The sequence below is a fragment of the Oryctolagus cuniculus genome, chromosome 1, assembly GCF_964237555.1.
Source record: "Oryctolagus cuniculus chromosome 1, mOryCun1.1, whole genome shotgun sequence".
Classification (NCBI taxonomy): domain Eukaryota; kingdom Metazoa; phylum Chordata; class Mammalia; order Lagomorpha; family Leporidae; genus Oryctolagus; species Oryctolagus cuniculus.
In genome coordinates, this window is record NC_091432.1 from 165,113,001 (window position 1) to 165,122,280 (window position 9,280).

The 9,280-nt window shown below is 42.5% G+C and overlaps 1 long non-coding RNA gene across 1 annotated transcript in view; it reads right to left on the reverse strand.

The window, feature by feature from the left end:
• Positions 1–2,429: 2,429 nt before the first annotated feature.
• The window catches only part of LOC138843208 (uncharacterized), a 27,478-nt gene continuing 20,627 nt past the window's right edge, over positions 2,430–9,280 (reverse strand). The window contains exons 2-3 of the long non-coding RNA XR_011379788.1: positions 6,464–6,553; positions 2,430–3,045 (exon numbers count right to left, since the gene is read on the reverse strand). This is a non-coding gene — a long non-coding RNA (uncharacterized lncRNA). The remainder of the gene's footprint in view (positions 3,046–6,463; positions 6,554–9,280) is intronic.

The following is a 9,280-nucleotide window of genomic DNA, read 5'->3' on the forward strand; positions in this document are numbered from 1 at the left end:
TGATCTCTTTATTATCATTTTCCATCAGGGTCTTGTGTTATTGGCAGACAAAATTTAGCCTCTGCTGTTTCTTCCTTGTGGTGTTCTGGATGTCCTCAGCCTGTGGGCCTTCCAAGTCTCAAAAGTGTCCCAGAGGCACATCACAAAATGTGGGTGGCCTCAAGCAGTTCCTGACATAAGTTCCTGGCCATCTCACTATAGTTCTGGCCTTATCTTAATTATATTTAGATGATTTCACAAAAGCTGGAGATTTTCAAGGTTTTCTTATATATACAAAGGTACACTTGGGGCTGGCATTGTGCTGTATTGAGCTAAGCCACTGCTTGCCATCATCCCATATTGGAATGTCTGAGTTCCACGTGCTTTTTTTTTTTTTTTTTTTTTGACAGGCAGAGTGGACAGTGAGAGAGAGAGACAGAGAGAAAGGTCTTCCTTTTCCATTGGTTCATCCCTCAATGGCCGCTGTGGCCGGCGCACCACGCTGATCCGAAGCCAGGAGCCAGGTGCTTCTCCTGGTCTCCCATGAGGGTACAGGGCCCAAGCACTTGGGCCATCCTCCACTGCACTCCCGGGCCACAGCAGAGAGCTGGCCTGGAAGAGGGGCAACTGGGACAGAATGCAGTGCCCCGACTGGGACTAGAACCTGGTGTGCCGGCGCCACAGGCAGAGGATTAGCCTATTGAGCCATGACACCGGCCCACGTGCTGCTCTTCTGATCCAACTCCCTGTCAATGTGTCTAGGAAGGCAGGGGATGGTGGCCCCTGCCACCTATGTGGGAGACCAGGATAGAGTTCCTGGCTTTTGCTTTGGCTTGGCCCAGTCCTGGCTGTTGTGGCTGTTTGGGAGTAACCAGTGGGTGAAAGATCTCTATGTCTCCCTATCTGTTGCCCTGTCTTTTAGATAAATATATAAATAAATAGTTCCTAGGAAAAAAATTAAAAGCTACTCTTGAGAGAGAGAGAGCGAGAGACAGACAGACAGACAGATTCAGGAGGAACTGGTTCACTGTTATGGAGGCTACATCCCTCACCCTTCCAGCTGCAAGCTGGAGACCTAGGAAAGGCAGTGGCGTGATTCTAGCTCATTCCTAAGGCTCCAATGCCAGGGGAGCTGACAGTGCAAATGCTCATGATCTTGCTTAAGCAGTACAGCAGGATGAAGAAGGGGTGAGGTCCTCCTTCCTCCAGCTTTTTATTCTGTTCAGAGCACCAGAGATTGGACAATGCCCATGCACACTGGGGAGGGCCACCTCCTTCCTGAGTTCACTGATTTCCATGTTAATCTCATCTGTAGAAACGCTCAGACACACATCCAGGAATAAGTTACTGTGGACATCCATAGTGCAGTCAAGTTGACATAAAATGAAGGAAATCAGTGGGGGACCTTCTTTGAGGTCACTTGTAAATTTGCAAATACTGCAATAACATAACTTTCCTCACAAAGTACAATAAACTACCACTTTAATAAGTTATCTCCATTGATACCAAATAATTCTATAGATGGACAGTTGAAATAATTAGTAAAGTTGCAAAATAGCCCCACTGAAATAAAGGCTTCCCAGAGTGTTGGGCTAAGAAGGTCTGTGAGGCTCCATCAGAGTTCAGGGGAAAAGCATGCTGGGATCAGGTACGACTGTCTGCTTTGAGCTATGGGTAGAGGTGGTAGTGGAAGCCATATTGCATTTCTGCGATCTAGGATTTACAATTGCTGCCCACCCTGCTTAGAAGGCAATTCACACATTATTAGGCTTGATTCCATAATTCTAGTTACTTTTCAGCACCAATTTGTTTACTTAATCAATGTACACTTACTGGGCACTTGAGATGCATTAGACATACCATTAAGCATTGTGGAAAATTTAAAAATGAATGATATGGATCCAACCCATAAAGAGCTCAAACAGTAGAGAAAGGTCTGGCCGCATGTGTGTGTGTGTGTGTGTGTGTGTGTATAGGATAAAGTGGTAAAATATGGCCAAGAAAGGCCTAGGGAAGGGAAGGGACCAGTGGGTATGTCAAAGGTGGGAGGGGCTACTTTCAGAGAGTAGAGAAGGTGATCAGTAAGGCAAGTTGGTAAGGGGGCATCTGATGCCAGCCCTGCAGTGCTGTAAGATCGTTCATGTGGACAGACAGGGAGATCATTTCAAACTGAGTGGTCAGAATGAGCAGAAGCACCCGAGTGGAGAGCTGAAGGCTCTGGGTGAACAGCTGACAGATGAGACTATGCGGTTGCTGTTTATCCTGCTTCTCCCTACAGAGTAAGCAGTTGCCTGGTGGGCTTCATTAGGCTGCTGTATTGATGTGACATCCATTTTTATAAGGGTTGCTTGGACCAAGGGAAAACATGTTCTTGGAAAGATCATTCTTCATCACCATTTGACATGTGACACATACAAATATCTTCAAGTAAAGGAGACACTGCAATGGTATTTCACACTGCACATTTTTATTGTAAACCTAAGAGAACTGACAAAGGCTCCTTCTATTTCCTTAACAACACACAGACTCATCAACTGCTGTCAATAAAGAACATTCCTGACATCATATTACTTCATTACATGAATAAGGCAAGTGTTCTGAACACACAAGTGAACTTTAGAACTCGTTGTTGATTAGCTGAAAATATTTGCAATAGTAGATTAAAATTGTAAATAGAGGATCACTCCTAACATGCTATCGTATCAGTCATACAAATGCACATATATAAAAATATGAGGTAGAGTTTTCTTAAATTTCTTGAAAATACTTCAAAAATTAAAGCAGTGCTGTTGGCTTTGTTAAGATAACAGTAAAGATAAACCAATTTTTAAAAAAATTGTTCTTCAGGCACATGTAAGAAGCTATGAAGATCCAGTCCAAGAAGCATCAAAAATGTGTTTGTTAATTTAGGATGTAAATTTTTGAGTTAGGAAATGAATTGCATAAAATGAAGCATCCTTGTAAAATTTAGAATGCATAGAATGTGAAATACGAACTTGGATGTTGATGAACTTGTCAGTCCTTCGTTTTACTTATTACTTGCTTGCAACTGTCTTCTAAGCAAACCTAAAACAGAGAAAGTTATTCTGTGACATTGAAATTATTGAGTTGCAAACAGATCCACAGCTATAAGCAAGTATGTTTGCCTTTCATGCCCTATCCTTGCCTTTCTATTTCCACTCCCATGCCTTTCCCTGGAGTTTTTATGGGTAGCCCTAAATCTATATTTACCCACTATATTTAGTAAGCTTGATTATGCATAGGCTAAATTCAGATATGAGACGATAATCCAGATTTTTGTTCGCTGAAAGAACTTTTTCTTTCCTATAAATTTTTAGTACAGGCTAAGCACTGACTTATTTTTTTGCTATTTAATGAAGCGACATTTTGCCTAGGGCTCCTGCCCTTATTGAGCTCTTCTGGAAGGTGCTGATTACACAGCTGCCCATGCCAGTTCCTTATGGACATTTAAGGCCTCTTCTTGGATGCACTTTTCCTTTTTCCAAACTGTCATGTAAATGCAATTGTTGAGGATGCAGCCTTTGTGTCTGGCTTCTTCACTGAGTATCATGTATTTGAGATCATGCATACTGTAGCAAGCAGTACTTCATTCCTTTTTATTGCTGAATACTATTCCACTCTATGGACAGACTACAATGTTTATTTCCTCTCCACTTAAGACACCTTTAAGTTGTTTTTGTTTTTTGATGACTACAAATAAAGACGCAATAAATATTCCAATAGAGATGTTAGTGTGGACATAGTTTTCATTTCACTTATGTTCATACCTAGAGATTGTCTGGTCATGCGGTAAATGAATCACTATATAAGAAACTGTCAGACTGCTTTCCTGCATATCTGTAACATTTTGTGTTCCCAACAATAATGAGTGTGAGTTCCAGTAGCTCCACATCTGTATCAGCACTTAGTATTATCAGACTTTTAAATTTTGGCTATTCTAACAGAGATGTGGTGATATGTCACTGTGTTTTTAAAAAATGTTTTATTTATTTGAAAGACAGAGTGACAGAAAAAGAGGGAGAGACAGAGAAAGAAATCTTCCATCTTCTGGTTTACTCCCCCAAAGCCACAATTGCCAGGAGCCTGAAACTCCATGTAGGTCTCCCATGTGGGTGGCAGGGGCCCAAGCATCTTCTGCTGGTTTTCCAAGTGCATTGGCAGGTAGCTACACTGGAAGTGGAGCAGACAGGTCTTGAACTGACGCTATGATATAATATGAGGTGTTTAGGTTGCAGGCAGCAACTTAACCTGCTACACCATAATGTTGACCCCTTGTTTTTTGTGGTTTTGATTTACATTTCCTTAATGACTAATAATGCTGAATATTTCTTCCCATGCTTATCTGCTATTGAGTCTTCTTTGATGAAGCATTTGTTCAAACATGTTGCTCTCTTTTTCTTTTTAAATCATTGTATTCCCTTATTATTGGGCTTATTTGAGAGTATTTTATCACAAGTCCTTTTTGTATTCTGGACATAAATGCTTTTTTCAGATCTGTAATTTCTAACTAATCTTTACCCAGGTTGTAATTTGTCTTCTTATTCTCATACCAGGTCTTTCACAAATGACAGATTGTTAATTTTGATGAAGTACAACTTATCTTTTTATTTATTTTTGTTGAGTTTTTGGGATCATATCAAAGAAATCTCAGTCACAAAGGCCACAAAGATCTTATCGTAGAATTTTTATGTTTTTAGGTTTTATTTTTCAAATCTATGATTTCTTTTGCATTAATTTTGGTAGACTGTGTGAGATGTTACTGGAAGTCCATGTTTTTAATATTATATGTCCATATCCAAGAATTCCACCACTTTTCAAAGACTTTACCTCTCCACTGAATGTTCTGTGCATCTGCTGAAAATCAACTGATCAAGCTTGTTAGGGTCTGTTTCTGACCTCATTTCCATCCAATCCATCTACATGTCTATCATTTCCTCAGTTTTGCATAACTATGATTATTGTAGCTTTACAGCAGAAAACTTACCCCTGTCTGAATTCATATTATTCATTATTTTTCTGATGTCTGTTGGGAGACATCAAATCATGAGACTTTCTGTAGTCATGATACCAGGGAGTTTCAAAGTCTCCCACCTTGTGTGACACCTTGCAGACAACACAGCTACCACTGTAGCTCTGCCTGCTTGTTTTCCTCTACTGCTGCAGTCGAAATCTCATTTCCCACCTCTGCCAGATAATTCCTGCTTGTGGTTTTCTGAGTTTCTTCTTCTCTTCAAACTTTTCAATAGAAACACTTTGAGTAAAAGCTTTGGGAAACATGATATCAGGGAAAATTCTCTTTTTAAGAAGCAAACCAAGAGTGGCAGTGACCAGCAGTTTTATCTACATGGTTGATTTCTTGTGTGGAGTTTTAAATGGCTCACACTGAATAGATGTAAAGAGAGAGAGGTTTTCCAGAAATATTGGCTGTGGTCATCTCTCTGTAGAAAATTCTTTATATCAGACAAAAAAATCTTTAGTTTCTAAAGAGAGGCATGTCCTGACTTACATCAGCCACACATCAGACCAGTCTCCAAACTGTAACTTAAATGAACTCATGTTTTAGGTGTACTGGAATAACAACTACACATAGTCACTTCTTAGTAAATGAAAATCAAATGAAATTATCTTTAAATGCCACATTTTACAGATTAGAAAACAGAATGCCAGAGAGAAAGTGCTTATGCCTCAGGCCACATAGCTCATTACAGCTCCCCCAGAACTAGAACCTACTCTACCTGAGGTCCTGCAGCTCATTATAGCTCTTCTAGAACTAGAACACACTGCCCGAGGTCCCAAAACTGTTCATATCTCAACCTGAAGTAGAACCCGCTCTGTCTGATGTCACAGCTCAGTAGATCTGCTGTCAACTCAAACCCATTCTGCCTAAAGTCACATAATTAATTGTAGCTCCCCTAGAACCAGAACCCACTCTTTCTGTGGCTACATAACTCATTATAGCCCTGCCAGAACTTGAACCCACTCTGCCTGAAGTCTCACAGGTCATTATAGCTCCTGTAGTGCTAGGACTCTCCAATGTTCTTTGCTTCAATGTTAGACTGTTATGCACAGAATTCTTTTTTTTGACAGGCAGAGTGGACAGTGAGAGAGAGAGACAGAGAGAAAGGTCTTCCTTTTGCCGTTGGTTCACCCTCCAATGGCCGCCACCGCCAGCACGCTGCAGCGCGGCGCACCCCGCTGATCTGAAGCAAGGAGCCAGGTGCTTCTCCTGGGTCTCCCATGCGGGTGCAGGGCCCAAGCACTTGGGCCATTGCACAGAATTCTATCAGTGGACTGTAAAACACTCAACTCTACATCAGAAACCATGCCTCCGTAGAGAAGAGGAGAACTAGGAGACGCTTCTCCTCTCGGGAAAGATGGAATTATTCCAAACTTCTTTACCTTGTCATTAGGCAATAGAGATTTCATATACATGTGTATGAGAAGGACAGGGGGCATTTCTTACCTAAAGAATGGGTTCTTTAAATCCAGGACATTCCCAGACCTGAAGCCTGTTTGGTTCACCAAGGCCACAATCTGAATGTCATAGCTCTGCCTGTATCACAAAGAAGAACACATCAGCTCACAAGACCAGTTAGTTATTCACATTGGTTTGCGGCAGTTTTTGCATGCACTTCTTCATGAGGGTCTTGAGAGCCCCAGCTTTGCAAATGATACATGTCTGTGTGTGTTTATGTGGATGTTAATAACACTGCCAGAGGTAACTGGAAACTTGAGTATTTGTTATAGGAGCCCAACAGCTATTGTTTCTTATCTCAGTAACAGAGTTGCATTATGGGTCTTCATTGGAGCACCAAAATGCTCTTCATAATGGAAGGATTAGCTCAGCTAAATTCTCAGACTGACATAAAATGGGTAACACGTGATTGATTTTAAGAGGCCCCAGATGAAGGCCGATGCAGTTACAGTGGAAAGAACTGGCTGACAAGAATAAGAAATGGACGTATCCAAGATGGCTGGAAAGGGTACAGCCACACTAATTTCAGCTGCTCTGTGATACGAAAGAACAAAGGGAGGACCATTTTTCTAGGGATCTGATGGAAATCTTTGGGGAAGAACTAAGAAAGCAATGAAAACTCTGTGGGACAAGAGGAGAGAAGACAGACACACTGCTGCAGCCAGCCAAGAGGTGCAGCCAGGGACTGGCTGGGAGCTGCCATCTTACCACAAAGCAAGAAATTGTTATGCACCCGGAAACTCAATTTTAGCTGAGAGGGAATTCCACAGTCACTGATTTTATTTCTGCCTAGTGTCGCTCCCCCTCTTCGTGGAGGAACGACACAGGACCCTGCGCTGTTCTTTCGTCTGCTCGGCCCTCCCCGGGTTTGCTGCTGGTTCTTCCCGGGTTGGCCACTATCCCTTCCACCTCCGTGGAAGGGCAGTTCCCCCTGGCCACATTCCCCACTTCCGCAGGGGAGCGGCACACCGCTGGCCGGCTTTCTCGGGGTCTGCACAGGCGTTCCCCTTAGATGTTCCTGGTGCATGCCGTCTCTCTCCTCCTTTATAGTCCTCCTCCGCCAATCCTAACTCGGCTGCCCACACGCCGAGTACGCTGCTCTCCTCCAGTCAGGAGCAAGTCCTACAGTTTATTAGTTGAACTGGAGGCAGCTGTGCGGAAGCTGTTTACTTCTCTCCCATCGCCATATTGTGGGAGAGCAGATGCATAGAATAAGTCTTAATTCCAGTAACTCAGTCTAGTCCGGTTTGCTCCCCACAGCCTAGGGTCTGAGAAACTGCTGAGGTTCAACCAGGGAAGCCACAGTGCTCCCTTCTCTCCCTCATCCCTGCAGAGCACCACACTTGGCTGCCCAAAGTCACGCAGCATCCCTCCGTTCCACTCCTACCAGACTCAGAATGAGACTCAGGACAATGTGTTGGGCAACGGTCATATCCCGTGTATCCTGCAACTGTGGAATTTGGGGGCACCAGCCCCAGGGCTACACTCACATACTCTATGTGAGCCAAGGGGATTCACCTTAGCTTCTGGAGGCTAACGCCAGAAGCAGCCCATAAAAAAAAATCTGCTCTCACCCTGGGCATACTGGGTAATGACACCACTATAATGTGCAACACAAGGACTGTAACAATTAGCTCTAAATTTCTCAATGCCACTAAAATCTACTCAGTGGACCTTGAGAAGAACCTACTTGCATTCCACCTCTCTGCACTCACACCCTCAGAATAAAGTCTCCTGTACATCTTGGAGTCACCTTCTAGGACTGGAAGAGAGTTGGGTTCACACTCTAGTCCCAGCACTAGGGATCTTGGTGTCCTACACCACAGCACCAGCTGGACTCTCCTAGCAGGACCTGAGGAAGGGTCTATCAGCATCACACTGTCCTGGTGCCTTAAGCCCCAGGAGCACTCAGGCTTGCAGGTAGGATGTGGGTTCAGCCATCTGTGTCACCCTCAGCACCAAGATAAAGGTCCTGGCTATTACAATCACCAGGGAAACTGACACCAAACTCTCTGTGGACCAAATATACAAACACTAAGAAACCCATATTCATTCCAGAGCCACACTTCTATCCCTGTGAACTGCAGCAGACTAGAACACGGTGTCACTTATATTCACAACTGACACTGATTTACTCAAAATAAATCAGAGACTACACTCCTGGGCTCACCTAGAACTGAAGCCAAAGCAATAAGCACAGTGATAGCATGCATTCCAGCTGAATCATAAACTCTTTCCCGATTAAAAAAAAAAACTACCCCATAAAGAAGAAGGGACAATTACACCAGTCATGCAGATGTCAATGCAGGGACACAGGAGACATAAATAGGCAAGGTAGCACGACACCTCCAAAGTAACACAATAATCCTCCAGAATTAGATTCTGAACTGCTGGGAATCTATGAAATGACAGAAGCAGAATTCAAAATAATGATTATAAGGAAACTCAGTGAGATGCAAGAGAATATAAATAGACAGATTAAAGAAATGAGGAAATCAATGAGTAACATGAATGAAAATATTACTAAAGAGATAGAACTCATTAAGAAGAACCAAATAGAAATTTTGGGGATGAAATCTTTAAGCAGTGAAAAAAAAATATGACTGCAAGCTTTAACAGCAGAATAGATCAAGTGGAGGAAAGGATTTCTGACCCCGAGGACAAGACTTTTAAAATAATCTGATCAGACAAAAGCAAAAAGAAAAGAATTAAAAAGAATGAACAGAATCTATGCAAAATATAGGATACCATTAAACAACAACATATTTGTATTATAGATATTCCTGAAGGAGAAGAACAGGAAAA